This window comes from Coenobita brevimanus, chromosome 94 (assembly GCF_032717465.1).
Source record: "Coenobita brevimanus isolate Jiangsu-jjx chromosome 94, ASM3271746v2, whole genome shotgun sequence".
NCBI classification, from domain to species: Eukaryota; Metazoa; Arthropoda; class Malacostraca; order Decapoda; family Coenobitidae; genus Coenobita; species Coenobita brevimanus.
The window spans coordinates 18542455-18558684 of record NC_137047.1 but is presented as its reverse complement, the minus strand read 5'-3'; positions in this window follow the sequence as shown (position 1 = coordinate 18558684).

Below are 16230 nucleotides of genomic sequence, written 5' to 3'. Positions count from 1 at the left end.
ATACTTATATCAAAGCAGAAATTGAAATGACAAGAAAGAGGTAAGGGGGATGATAGGAATTATTCTAGTACAACTGCAGGCAGATTTATAGTCTTGTTTCGCAGTGACGTAAAAATATCATATAGACGGGGGGATTATACCAACATAGTGAAATCGGGCTTCTTATGGAGGATACGAGTCTGGAGTCTCTTCTGAATTATTCTTATGTTTCACAGTCAAAATATATGAGCATCTTCCTGCATAACACAAAATAACAAGTTCCGTCAGTGCGAAGCAACCTATGTAGAATTCCCTCAATGACGTGGTTTTCATTAATTCCAGCTTTCCCGAAACGAGTTAATTCACCCCAGGGTAGATGTTACGAACTGTAGGGGTTCGGTAAATACCCTTCATTAACTCCTTCAATTTCGTCCGGAGGCAGCAGCAAGCATACACCCAACCACACCTCACCAGAATCAAGAGGTAAAAAGGTGGTGGCGGGGGTAAAATGAAGCAGAGCCGGGAAGTCACTCAGGTAATCAGACAGGTGGGCTACATACAATTACCGCCTGATCCCTACATACGACGTGCCGCGATACAGGGGGGAGGCGAAGGTACAAGATGAAGGTACAAATTTTCGCAACTACACCAGAGAAGGAGCCTAATTTCTGTAACCTTTCAAAATACAGATTATTCGTGGAGTTCATTACAGCATCGAGTCGGATCCTACAACAATGAATAGTGTCCTGCATACATGTGTTGTGTATTTTTTTTTAGTCCTTCCTTCAGCGTTGTATATTATCGAAAGGCGAAATTCTGCAGAGCTTCGGCTGAAATAACGGCAGGGAGGGAAGGGTGAGGGATCAATACGGTAGGAGGAGCTAGTGCTGAGAGAGAGAGAGAGAGAGAGAGAGAGAGAGAGAGAGAGAGAGAGAGAGAGAGAGAGAGAGTTGAGGGTGGGCTGGAGATAACGAGATGCGTTGATGAAAAAATTGAGAGAGAGAGAGAGAGAGAGAGAGAGAGAGAGAGAGAGAGAGAGAGAGAGAGAGAGAGAGAGAGAGAGAGAGAGTGGTATAATAGAGGAAGGACTGAAGATAACGAGGAATTTTAACGGAAAAATTGTGTGTGTGTGTGTGTGTGTGTGTGTGTGTGTGTGTGTGTGTGTGTGTGTGTGTGTGTGCGCGCGCAGAGAGAGAGAGAGAGAGAGAGAGAGAGAGAGAGAGAGTAAAAGCAAATGCAAAAGAGGGAGGAAGGGAGAGGGGAAGAAGCAATAGAAAGAGGAGGAAGGGAGAGGGGGAAAAAGAGACAGAGAGGAAGAGGTGAGAGAGAAACAGTGAGAGTGAGAGAGAGGAAGGGCGAAAGCAAATGCAGGAGAGAGAGGAAGAAGGGCGAGGGGAAGGAGTAATGGAGGAGGAGAGGGAGGAGGTGGAGGAGGAGGGGGAGGAAGGGAGGTAGGTATGGAGGGCAGAAAAGCAATGCAACAGGAGGAGGAGGAGGAGGAGGGGAAAAGAAGAAGTGTGAGGCGGCCGAACGATGAAAGGGGAGAGAGAGGGAGAGAGAGGAGAGTGAGTGAGTTCAGAAGGGTGGAATTGGAGGGGAGCGAGGATGAAACAGAGGGGGAGGAGAGAGGAGAGGAGAGGGGAGGGAAGAAAGGAAGGAGGGAAGGGAAGGGAAGGGAAGGGAAGCGACTGGGCATAGCGTGCAGGGGAAGATAAAGCGTCTGAACCGGTAGCAAGGGCCAGAAAGACAGATAAATACAATTAAACATATATAAAATGACTGAAAGAAAACGAAAGATAATAGAAAATGCTAAATGATATTTAAATGAAATATGGTTAATTGATATTTAACTGTATAAATCTAAATAAAAGTACACGCAAAGGCCAGAACTATAAACATATGGTATTACATATTGAACAACAGATATGTACAAATGTTTATCATAAATATAAACATTATTAAACAAAACATGGACATATAGACAAACACAAACAGACGTTCTTATGTAATTAGACAAATAATCTGGAAGAATGCATAAAGGAAGAAGAGTAGAATTGCTCTGGGGCCTGCGGCTAGGTCTCAGTAGGCTTAAATTATGCACTTTTACTAAAATTGTCTCTAGATGGCGCCACCTGTGTCAGCTGATGGCAGATTTGGTTTCTCATTGTCAACTTACCCAGTATGATGCCACTTTTGTGTCCAAAGGCCTCCTTTTAACAAATCCGCCAGAAGCAGAAGAAGCGGTAAGAAATAAGAGAAAACTAACAGTGGTATAAATATACATAGATAATCATTATACAGAAGATGATAAAATACAGGAGGAAATTAATGCTAGCATGAAAAGAAAATTAGAAATATACATAAATGGATGTTTATATAATACGATCAGTAGAAAAGATGAGGAATATATAGTAATATAATTTTTTCCATAAATATAAAGATAAATGCACTCAGAAGCAGAAATAAATCAAACTGAAGAAAACATAAAAAGATAGATAAGAGGACATGTGAAAATATAAAGTGATAAAAGTCTGAAATGGGTCTTAAAAATGGAAATGATTATTAGTGGTATAGAAAACTGTATATGTAAGTAAATGAAAACACACAGAAAGATCAGGTAAACAAAAAAACAAATGACAATTAAGTTATAAATATGAGCTGATAGGTTTCAAAACGATCAGTAGAAAGATAAATAGTAGTATCTAAAACAACAAAGAACAGATAACAAATAAATAAATAAATAAATTAATTAATTAAAATATAATCAATAGACAAAGGGTATATTACACGATAGACATAAACAGATGGATAACACGAATGAACAAAAATATGGTTAAATAAAAGTGCATGTATATATAAAGTGATATCTATGAATTAAAAATCGGAGGAATGTATAATGAGATAAAGAAAAAAAATTAATAGCAGAAAGCAATAGGTACACACATAACACAAATGGACCTTTATATAAAACGAAAATGAGAGAACTAATTATGTAAGACTATACAAAGCATAACTGTAAAACCTGATAAAAATGATGTGTATAAACGACAAATAGGAAGATACACAAGTGGGCAGAAAGAAAAACAACTAGATGTATATTTACAACAATAGATTGAAAAGAGTATGACAGATAATACTATAACACAAATAAGGAAAATCAGAAATATGAGATGACAATCACTAAAATATAGGTAATATGTAATGTTAAAGAAAAATGATCACAAGAAATATAAAGCTATAAATAAACATTTAGAAACATAGCATACAGCGATCGATGACGAAAAATAGATGGGGAGATTGATAATTGACAGTTGTATATGAAACACCTAGAGATGAATTATATATATATATATATATATATATATATATATATATATATATATATATATATATATATATATATATATATGAGATGAATTATATATATATATAGATATAATACAAAACATTCAAGAAAAGTGGTAGGATAGGTAATGGATAGTTGTAAACAGCTGTACAGTTAGGATAATGAACATAAGGCACTTAGAGATATGTAGAAATAAATAGAAGCAACAGACAGAAATGCTGATACATGAAATAGGAATATACATGTATCAGATGCATTAGATTAGTGAAGAGAAACCGAAAACATATTTAAAATCTCATTTTGGTACAGAGTGTTTAATTATCACTGGTAAAGAATAAACGATAATCACCATGCAAGTTAGGAATTTAATATCATAGAAGCTGGCAAGGTAGTGATGTAGAAAAATAAAACTCGCACAGAATAATAACAGAGAAAAATGGGTTTCGGATGGTGATCAGGCAGCGTGGATTATACACTGCCCACCCTTTGCCACCACCAAGAGAATTTTCCTGTGTTAAGGGCATGGCTCAGAGTTGCCAGTACCTACCTCGCATTTTTTAAAAACTGTCCATAACCTTTTTCATGCTTTCTAAAGTCTGCTTTTTTACATCGCTGACTGCATGGCTGATAAGTATTATTTTCACGAAGCATTCAAATTTCGTGCGTTCCTCAAACCCGCACTCTTGAGTCCTTCACGCAATACAGGACATGCGGGCGCTATATACGGACTACCCTGTTGAAACACATACTGGAGAGAAGATGAGACACTGAAGAAAAGCATTGCATACTTAACCCTTTCAGTGAGAGGACTTGTCTTTTCTACTTTATTCTTATTACCATCAGACAATTTTACTCAGTTTGGTAGAGATTTTTCGGAAGGGAGAGGTTAGACACAGCCTTCACTTTTTCCCTGCAAGAGGTATTCCCTAAGCTAAATAAAATCGTCTGGAAGCAACAAGAATACGCCAATAAATGATGTCATCTGATTCAAGCGGTAAGCCATATAAACAATATATATATATATATATATATATATATATATATATATATATATATATATATATATATATAAAGACAAATCGAAAACTTAAACATCATCATAAATACAGCTCATTGAAATCGTTCGTCATCCCTACAAACCAGGAAGCTCTTTTCTAAACTGAATGAAATCGTCTGGCTTTAATAAAAGAATGGGTCTGGGTTGGAGGACTTGCCTTTCATGACAGTCTTACAGAGTTGTCCAGGTAGCGCCAGACGATTTCATTAAGCTGATTCAGTCAAGCTAGAAAATGCTAAGAATATTGCTCAATATTGCCCCCATAGTCGATACAGCTTCATTATTCTTTCCTGTTAACACCAGACGATTTTACTCAGTTGGAAGTGAATCAAAGGAGCCTAAGAGTGCTAATACCTAGGAAGGAATTCGGAAATCAAGGTAAAATTCATGAACCTCTCAATTCAGACGACAATGTAGTTATTTTACTGATCGTACTCTCAGACGATTTCATTCAGTTTAAGAGAACGCCCGGGTAGAGAAGGGGTTAATGGAGGCTATGATTATCTAAGTTCTCCAGTTCGGTACTTCTCTTCTAAGCTCAGTGTAATCGTCTTTTAGCACACACACACACACACACACACACACACACACACACACACACACACACACACACACACACACACACATATAGACACCGCACTCAATGGGTAAAACCGACCACGCAGCGTACTCAAAATGCAAAATGAAAACGAAAGCATCCAAACCAGCATCAACATACGTCAAAGAAATCTGAGCACAAAGGAAAGCAAAATTACCCCTATCAAAACACAAAAACAAACACAAAAAGAAAGGCACGAAGACCTAAACATTCCCACAACAACAACAACAACAACAACAACAACAACAACAAGAGCTGGATAGTGAAAGCCAGAGGGAAAGGAAAGAAAAATAGTGGAGAGAAGAGCGGACAAGAGAGAGAGAGAGAGAGAGAGAGAGAGAGAGCGTTTGTATAAGGATTCCATTTCCCTGCGTGAAAGCCTAGGCACTCTGGGTATACGGGGAGGGAGAGCACAGTATACGGGAAGAGGGAGAGTATGCCGGGAGGATATGCGCAAAGATATACATGATGGGGAGAGGAGGGTATACGGGGAAGGGAATACAGGATATATGGACATGAAATTTATTAATATACCTGTTCCATGTAGTATGTATGAATGGATGTGTATGTATGTATGTATGTATGTACATGTATGTACAGATGGAACCAAACTTCACAGGGATGAGTGAAACAATGTTGACAATGATGATAATGAAATCTTGTAATTTCTTTTAATATTATCAGGATATAATGATCTTGTATATAGTTCCCTGAGGCTAAGTTCAGACACCGTCTAGGGAAATAAACTTAACTTTATTGTTTTTCCCTAACTCTTCACCTAAATGACGTAGCTTTATTTTCTGAATCTTGCTCTCACCAGACGATTTTTTGTGCAGCCTAAATAGAACATCTCGGGCTGAATTAGTAAAAAAAAAAAAAAAAAAAATCAATCCTTTTAGTCGGATTATATATATATATATATATATATATATATATATATATATATATATATATATCAGGCATCTGGAAATGATCGGATCTTGAATTTGGCTCTCTCTTGTATTTTATTTTTCTCTTGGAGGGAATGGTTTTGCGGGCTCGTTGCCTTTGGTTCCTTCTTCCTCACAGAAAAAAAAAGCATATATATATATATATATATATATATATATATATATATATATATATATATATATCTTATTCTGCTATCTCTAGACTATTTTATTAAACTCCGAACAAACTTTTCGAACTGGAGAAGTAAGATATTGCCTTCATTTACTCATTCACTACAACAGGTCTCACAGAAGCCGGGTATAATAAAATCTGAAGGCAACAAGAATAAATCTGTAAAGCAAGCCACCGAAATGATGGGGTTAGTTCCTTCTCTACGATGACAAGTTTTTCCATATCACTATAGCTGCCATCAATTTACTGTATATAATGCAGTACTGGAAGCACCCCAGGGAAAGGAGCGAGTAATTATAGATGTTGGGTTCTTTTAACGCTCTCAAGCTCCTATGATTCGCTATCACCTGAATAAAATCGTCTGGAGTCAGCTGGAATGAGAGTAAAAGAGACGGCTGGAGTATTATGAAGTATGAATGGTGTCATTAATAGCGCTCAGGCATCCTTGACGCACTTTCTGATGAATAAAATTATCTGGTGTTAGATGGAGTACAGTATGACACTTTTTTCCACACTGAAAGGATTAAAACTTCTTCTGTTTGCCCGAGTTAGTGTATATTCTAAATCAAAATGCTCTGAACACTGGATAACTGGACTGAATTCTATTGATACAAGTGTGTCGTCAGTGTTTTGTAATTGTCGTAAATCTTTGTTCAGTTTCACCAATTTAAAGATAACGATATATATAAAATAGTCTGTCTTGGCTCGAGTTAAGAAATATTCATTAAGATTAATTTTCAACCCCATTTCCACCACATGATATGGGTAACTGGGAGCTGTCTTCAATAACGATTACAATGAATATTATTTTTATTGTTGAGACATTTTGATAAGTATGGGAATGAGGTGGAAGAAAACAAGGTAGAGGTAAAGATGAGATTTATTCCTGCAAAGCTCAACTCTATTTCACCTGTGTTTTCGTCCACCTCCTTTCCAATATTTTTATCTGCACAGGAGCCTTTCTTAAGCTCAAATGTTAAGGCAGTCAGGTCTGATTTACATGTCGCATCTTGTTTTCGAATTATCTTGATGCTGTTTTCAAAATATAAGTTTACGATGTTTCACTCCTCTGTGTTTTTCCTGAAACTGTTGTTACAATGCAGATGAACCCATTACCGAGAATGAGAATAAAATAATCAGGACTCCGTCAATTAAAAAAAGAAAGCTTAGATACTACCCTTTAGAAGTTAGATAGATCATACTTTAAATTAATCCCCTGGTTAACTCCTTCAGTCCGATAACATACTAATTTAATTCTTGCAATCTCTAGATATTTTATTCATCTTTGTCCGTTTTATTTCCTGTATGTAGAGGTTAGGTTTAGCTTTACTTTACCCCTTCGCTAAACTTGGCTTCCCCAAAGCTGATTAAAACATCTGTAGGTATCAAAATAATTAGATAAAACACGTCACCGGATTGAAGGGATTAAGCAGAAGACTGAGTGTAATCTCACGTTGACGTTTTCTTGTTGACGTCAAATCCCAGGCTCTTTGATCTGGCCTTCTCTGCTATGACGGTATTTCTATTTCATTCTTGTTACCATCAGATGATTATATTCATTATAGGAAGAGCCTCTCGGAGTGAAAGGGATGGTGGTGGTCAAGTGTTTAGAGCAGTGGTTTGCTGTCCGAAAGAACGAGAAATCCCTCAAAGAGTGGGAGAGAGAACATACGGACAATATGAGCTGGTCAAAACCGACTTTTTTTATCTTGGACACACAACACCCACTAACAGGCTATAAAAACACCTTCGCTGATACCATTACACCAAACCTGAACGCGACAGTCGTAGCATGTATTCATTACGTTTGGTGATTACTACCGCCGAAGTGGGTACATGTGCAGGTTTGTGGCACTCATTATTGCTTGGCCTCAGGGAACGAGCTATGAAGTCTATGTCCAGAATCAGACATGTAAAAGAACACCAGGCTCAATTAACCCTTTCAGTACACCGAAATCTTCTATTTGTTTGTTCTTGCTGTCTCCAGACGGTTTTTAGTGAAAACGAAAAGGCTACATAAGGTCCTTACGCGAAAGATCCCTCAAGCTAAGTAAAAATGTCTTGGGATAGCAAACAAAATAATAAAAGTAATAATAATAATAATAATAATAATAATAATAATAATAATAATAATAATAGTAATAATACTAATAATAACAACAACAACAGTAATAATAATAACAATAATAATAATAATAACAGTAATAATAATAATAATAATAATAATAATACATAAAAATTTCATCCTAATAAAAGTGTTAAATACATTCAAGGAATTTCGAATAGCCTACTTAGGGACTCCACTACATGTGTACCTTGATTTATAACTTGAGGCTGATCTCGTCCTAATTTCATAGATAACACTATCGCTTTAATCATCACCTAAGCTACACATTTTTTTCAGCATCATGGTCTTATCCTTAACCTTTTCACCCGAGAACGTCTTTCCAGTTCATATCATTCTTGCAATTTTGCTATGATTTTATTCATCTTAAGCGAATAATATAGTAGAAAAGAGGTTATTGAAGGCTCTGTTAAACCCCTCTGGTTCGAAAAGTCTCCCATTAGCTGAAAAAATCGTCCGAAGATAGGAAGAGCACATTAAGACGTCATCGTAGTGAAAGGGTTAAGCTCAGAAGACCTAAGATGTGATAATCTAGATCTCTTCAGTCTAATGTCGTATTCTTTATTTCAGTTTTGCTATCACCAGACAGTTTTAATAAGCTTACCTGAGGCTTTTTTAAAAAAACAGACTGGTGTGTTATAACCTTATTCTATACTTTTAGAAACTAAGTTGATTGAAATCGTGAAGAAGTCTGTGAACAAAATTGTCTGAAGGTTCAAAGAAAAAAAAAATGTCACTGGATACACAGGAATAAAATCAATGAAATTAGTCTGGACACGTCGTGAATCAAATACAGGACTGCCAACAATCTTAAGGGACTGGAGGATGGTCTCAACACAGCTTACAGTACACTACTTACTTCAATCAATTTGCAGTGACTATTGATTAAACTTGCAAGATAAAAGGATTTCCTAATCAGTGAGTTTGTATGTTAAAGCCTTTGATCTCATAACACTCTATAAAAGGCTTGAGTAAAGAAAAGAAAAACTAAATTGTATCAAGCCTGAGGCGAAATAATGAAGAAGTGCAAGAATGGCACAATCTGAAAAGTGTTTGCAAGAGAAGGAGGAAAGAAACTGAACTAGTACAATAGGTTTCCATCATAGTACGGAAACTCAACAAGTAAAAAAAAAAAAATCGTAATAAAGTGACTTATCCCTTTCGTTGCTGTGGGTGTATCTAGGCATAATGTTTAGGCTAATGTTAGACACTTTTATTTAGCCACAAGAATTGTCATGCATATAAAGGATTATTAAGCTATATTCAGATTTCTTCTTTGCGACTCTTTGCTAATTAAATATTCTTATGTTTAATCACACGAAAACGTGACGCCCTTCCTTAGCAAAATAAAATCGATTAGAAACAGGAACAACAAACTATGAAAAATTTACATGGATATATTTCTTCAATCCTTTTAGTTCGAGGGCTTTTTAAAATCTGACTAAAACCATGCGGGGGTTGCAAGAATATTTGAAAAAATAATTGTAAAGGAAGAGTTATTTTAAGATTTTGCATATCAGATCCGCGTTTAGAATTAATGTAATGCTCCGGAGAGACAGTAAAAAGAATAAACTAAGAAAATTATGTTAACATACTGATAGGATTACGTAACACATGATTTTAGAGCTCAGTCGCATCAGATGAGCCTACTGGTCAGGATTTATAAACAGCGTAATATTTGAAGGCAATCAATTTTTCCATGTACATTGACATAACTATCTGTCTACTTATCTGTCATCTATCACTTTGTCTGTCTGTCTATCTACGTAGTTCTGTCCGTATTCGTATATCTATCTTTACATGTCTGTCTGTGTTTCTGTATCCTGAAGCCACATCCGGTAAGGGGTCTGCCATACATTTCCATCCTACGCAGCATTGCCCCTCCTCCCGCGATACTCACATATTTACTACACTATCTTATCTTGCCACCTGCCTCTATGCTGGAGTCCAATATTTTACTCCCCCAGTGCTATAATTTCACCCTTGCATTGATTCAGAGCCATGCAGTAATGTCGGCTGAACTCTACATATGCCAGATACTATTTCCACATTCTTAGCTATACTCAGATATGTTGGATGCTAAACCAGCTATACTTCACTTACGGTACATTAAGATGCTATATCACACTTTCTTAATTTTCATATATTAGATTCTTGACTGCGCTCAGTTATATTCTGTATGTATCAAATACCACACCACACTGTTATACTTTTAACATATTGTTGAACCACACTGAATCACCCACATATATCCAAAGCTATATCATGATCTCAGTTATACTCAACTGAACATTTATCAAATGGCAAACCATGCTCATTTACACTGAATTATACCAAGAGCTGGGCCACTTTCAGCTATGTTTTACATACGGTATACCAAATGCTAGTCCAATTTTCATTTACATTCAAAACATATTAAAAACTATACTATGCTCTCATATGTCCTCAAAATATACCAGGTGTTATACCTTAGTTTCAGCTTTTATTCCGACCTAATGAGAATACTGGACACTGCTGAATTCTTCGTTAAAAAGATATAATTTACATGCTCTTGATTCATAATCTTTTCTGATAAGAAGTTTTTCATTACTGGAAGTTTTTCCTGAACTGAAGGAAATAATTAAGGAGTTAATGGAAATCCTAAAAGTATTTCTTTCACTATTAGAGGTGTCCCCGTGCAAGAATAAAGATTGACTTGAGGTAAAAATAATAAAATAAAACGGGTGACTTCTTCTAAGAAGGTTAGACTCCATTACTTCCCTGCCTTATCACATTTTTCTGCATATGGAGCGGTAATATCTTGACTGATGTTTGTACGAATTCTATCGGTTCTAAAAAATCTTTAAACTGAATAGACGAGAATATCAGCATCTTGAGTGGGTTGATGGGATAATGCAATTTTAGTATTACTGCCCTCAGACGGCTTTATACAGTTTGGGAATTAAGAGCTATTGGTTATGAGGTTTGGAACAGTCCCCATTAACCGCTTAACTACGGGAATTCTTCCTTAAGATAAAATATATCGTTTAACGGTAGCAAGAATAGAATAAAAGTGTACTCTCGTACTGAAGGGGTTGAAATGTTATGTGCAAAATAAATCGCTAAGGATGAGGTGCCATGGAGCCTCCTTGGCCCACGAGAAAATGTTAACACCTTCACTACGACGACGGCTTTCATTATTTCAATTCCCAGACGATTTTATTCAGCTTCGGGTAATTATACTGTACTGAAATGTTTAGATATCAATCATATTATCCATAATTAACCTGTGTCCAACTCATATTTAATTCTTGTTACTAACCAGATATCAGATAAATTTCAAAAAATTTCATGAACCTCTCACAGTCCTTGGCTGTTAAATATTAACCCTATATTACTCTAAAGTGAATACTGTACAACTGTTTGTCATTGGTAAAAACAAAATCAAGGGATCAAATGGATTAGAGGGAACGTAGAGGGCTTCTAGCTCATTCACTAAGAAGGGTATATTATTATTCTTTAAAAAAATCGGCTACTGGATAAAACAATTATAACGCAGATAATGTTTGCTGAACTATGACTACCTTGTAGACATTAATAAAATGGGTTGAACTGTGAGATGGAGGCAAGTATTTCGAAGGCTAGAAAATGCATGGTCTAGTTCACTGGGTACTTTGCTCTTCGTTCTGAATTTAGACTCCGCTGTTCTTATTTCATGATCATCCCCATCTTATTTATGTGTGAATAATGACGATGATGATGATGATGATGATGATGATGGTGGTGGTGGTGATGATGATGGTAATGATGATGGAGTATGCCCCTTGCTGCACTAAGCCTTTCATACAGGTCAATACCAAACGATTCAGTTTAGCTGAAAAAAACAAATCCTAGCAATAAACAAGACATAAATCTTAAACACTCTCTCGTTGCCCCGGAGTCAGTTATACTTCTTATTCGAACTTGCACCAGACGATTTGGTTCACCGAAAAAAATCCTAAAAGACAGAGTACTGAGAAACCTATTTTTACCAGATCGCTGTTATACGCTATATGTATTTATTATACAAATTCTAATACCAGATGCTTACGTTAAATCGCGGAGAATGAAAGTTTTGGATGATTTGGAATGTTATTCTGGCTTGGAAATATTATGTTAAAGGAGCTGATGCTTTCCCATAAATCATTATGATGCACATTTTCTTCTTGCTATTTCGTGACAAACTGTCTTTCCTGAGGCGAGTAAAATCTGTTGGTGGTATCAAGAATAATGCGCAAGAGTCATTATGGTTATGAAGAAGTAAATTACTTTGAAAAAGACTAATCAAATTTTTAGCAAAGCAGAGAATACACAAACTCATCCATTTTTCTTAAGATCTCGAGACTATAAGCTAAATTCACCCATTATTATTGAAGTCTTATGATTACCAAGAACTCACCCATTATTAATAATTTCTTATGCTTATCAAGACTAAATGCTACGTTAACCTATTAAGTTTTATAATTATCTGAGGAATATATCTGCTAAACATAGCTATAGCTCTGATAGTTTCCTTAACTATCAAATAAATCCCTTCAGAACAACAACTATTTTTTTTTTTGTTATTTAAGAATGGGATTATTACAGATTAGTTGAACTTTTTACAGATGGATGGGTTATCTATAGCTTCAATCAAACTCTTCGCCAATAGGAGCTCTCCTAAGCTGAATATAACTGACTGTAAAACAAAAAAAAGATTTAGACGAAAAAGAAAAAAAATGTACTGAAGAGGGTAATGTTCATGGATCTGACAATGAAACTTAACCCTTTCATTTTGATGATTTTTCTTTTTTCTTTCTTTCTAATTTTGTACGTGTTTATATTCAGGTGTGTAGAGACTTTTGGAAATAGAGAAGCTACACATAACCTTCATTAATCCCTTTACCATTAGGAAGTCAAATCGTCTGGTGGTAGCAAGAATAAAAGACGTAATAAAACAAGACCTTTATAAATTGGTCAACCCTTTCACTACGATAACACCCTTTATTTTTTTTTCCCAACAAGCCCCTGAACGATTTTGAATAGCTTAAAAAGGGTCTCTTGTAGAATAGGTTAAAGATCATTGCACGAAGTCCTTTCTAATCTAAACAGGATAAAATTATTTCAGGCGGAATATAATAGCATAATGGGCACTTTTATGATGGAAAAATTAGTAAAAATGTGTACGGTAGGACGCCACATGGTTTGTTATATTAAATACGTGATGTAACTGATTTCAACTCGAATTTTCCAAACTTAATGCTGCTCGGAACTTGGATTTTGTGTATGGTACGTATTTTTTCCTGCATAAGTCACCTTAAGCTCAAACCTACAGGATGCGCAGTACGAACCTTGGAAGCTGTGCTCGGTTTGTAGTTAATCTCATCCTACATACTCATCGCTAAACTCAAGCCTATGCTCAGTTAGAACCTCGGGATTTATTCTCAGTAAGTAGATAATCTCATTTCTTATATTCTCAGGTTGGACTTCGGATTTTTTACTAGGTATGTAGCTAAACTCATCTTACAAACTCTACGTTAAGCTCCATCTTACAGTATCCTCACCTCAGACCCCAAACATTGTTCTCGGTAAGTATAATTGTATTCTTTTCACCTTAACTTGGCCCAGAATTTCGTCTCTTTACAGATATTTTACCTACCTCAGTGGCAGAATAAGACAAGGCTACAGCTCTACATCCTTCCCATAGCACCTCCTCGTGACTAGTAGGCTACCTTATTCTAGTGTTACTCTATTGGTGCGACTCAGCAGTCATGATGGAGAGATGGAAGTTTTAGGCCAAGTTGATGTAAGAAGAGTATAATCTATTTTTTTCCCTCAGGTTCAAATATTATACTATGAAACTCCATATAACTAAATCCTAAACCCAGGAACATACACTTACACCGAATTTTTTTCTTCATTCACTTCATCCTAAGCTCAAATGTTCAACTCTGAGACAGCATATAAAATAGAGGTGGGTGGGGGAGTGAGGTATGTGGAGTGTAAGCGAGCTGGAATCGCTAAAGTGAGCACAACTTTCTCTTTTTTAATGAAGTTGCTGTTTAGGGGCGAGTCACCTTAATGTTTTGGTGCGTGTGTGTGTGTGTGTGTGTGTGTGTGTGTGTGTGTGTGTGTGTGTGTGTGTGTGTGTGTGTGTGTGTGTGTGTGTGTGTGTGTGTGTGTGTGTGTGTGTGTGTGTGTGTGTGTGTGTGTGTGAGAGAGAGAGAGAGAGAGAGAGAGAGAGAGAGACTGTGTTCCAAGGTACAAAGGAAAGCAAACACTGACAAATCTATTAATCCAAGCGAGGCTGTTTGTCACAGGGAAGGATATCACTATAATAGGCTATTCCCTATGAGACAGGAATAGGGGTTCTAAATCAGAAGAAAAGCTTGATACATAATATGGGTGTTTAGTCTGAAAAATATTTAAATAGGTACAATAACAGCCTAAATGAGCACTGACATATTTTCTTTCTTTTTTAGTAAGAATATTTGACCGATTTATGATGGCGGTCAAAATTTAAGGATTAAGGCCAATCTGTTATGAAGAAATTAAATGGTAATGAAGGTAAGCGCAGGTCAGTATCAGAAAGGTTCGGGTGGGTTTGGTATAGCACTTGTCATGAGTTAATATTAACGGTGCCTCCAAAATGTAAGAAAAATAACTGTAGTAGGATGAATGGAACAAGTTGCGATTTTAACATAAGGCATAGCTCTATCATATTAAAGTATGTTGGATTAAAATGTAAACTAAGACCATTTATATGCAATACATAATTATCCTTTTATCTTTAACCACTTTGTTAATCCTTTCACCGCAAAGGACGTTCTTGTGTACTGCATGTGCGCGAACGACAAACATTATTATTTAGCAAGGGTAAATCTTTGTCAATAAAGTAGTCCGCTGCAGCTGGTATCACTGAGCTGAATAAAATAAACTTGCGTCAGCCGGAATATTATGTTATAAATTTTCGATCAGATTTCTCTAAGATTAAGAAAATTACCTGACATTATCTATACTTAACTAAACTTCGTACTTTTGTCCTAAGTTAAGTAAAATCGGCTGGCAGTAAAAAAAATGTATTTGAACCGCCAATGAATATTACTTTAACTCTAAGTTGAATGAAATCGTGTGGCAATAACAAGAATAAAACAAAATATAAGACTACCGGTACATCCTACTGATGCCACTAAGCACTGTATTATGTTGAACTCCAAAATAATGCTGGTGATATAACAGTATTACTAAGTCTTCATGTTAGCATTGGTGTTAAAGTATTCGAAGGCCTATGATGACTTTATGCAAACTTAAGTGGGTTAAATTATCAAAAATTGGGAACTATATCGGATTCCAGCTCTAGTGTCAAATTACCGGTATGAATAATTGAAAAAAGAATCGAGTTATACTGTATACAAAATATTATACTGTATAAGAAACGAACAGATGCCTATATTCATTTGCCAAACTATGGTAGATTTTGATAACAAAGTTTTCCTATTCTAACTTGTGTCAAATATTAGTTTTGAGTCTGGATTACGCACTCTTATAAAATTACAGTTATAAATAATCACAATGCTTATAAAGTTGGCTGGTTTAAAAATAATATGGGGTTTTATCTGGCTAAGATAAAGAACTAATTCAGATTAAACCCTATGCACAATTCTACTATAATATTAGACTCTATGCTCAACTCAGTCACTAAGCATAACTCTTATCAGTTATTTTGCTTATATATTGTACCCAACTATGCTGTACTGTGAAGTGCTATGCTCATCTCACATAGTATACGCTGCGCTAAACTTTAAAAAATCAGACACAACGCTCGTTCCCTGTAACATACACAATGTCCTTTTCATAAATAAGCTTTTTACACGGCTCAGAAAAATCAGACAAAGCTCAACTCTGATACCAAACACTCTTGATAACTGAACTGCTGAACCCAATGCTCAGTTAACTCACAGTACGTTCATTCACTTTACATCAGCCTCACCTAAAAAATAAAATAA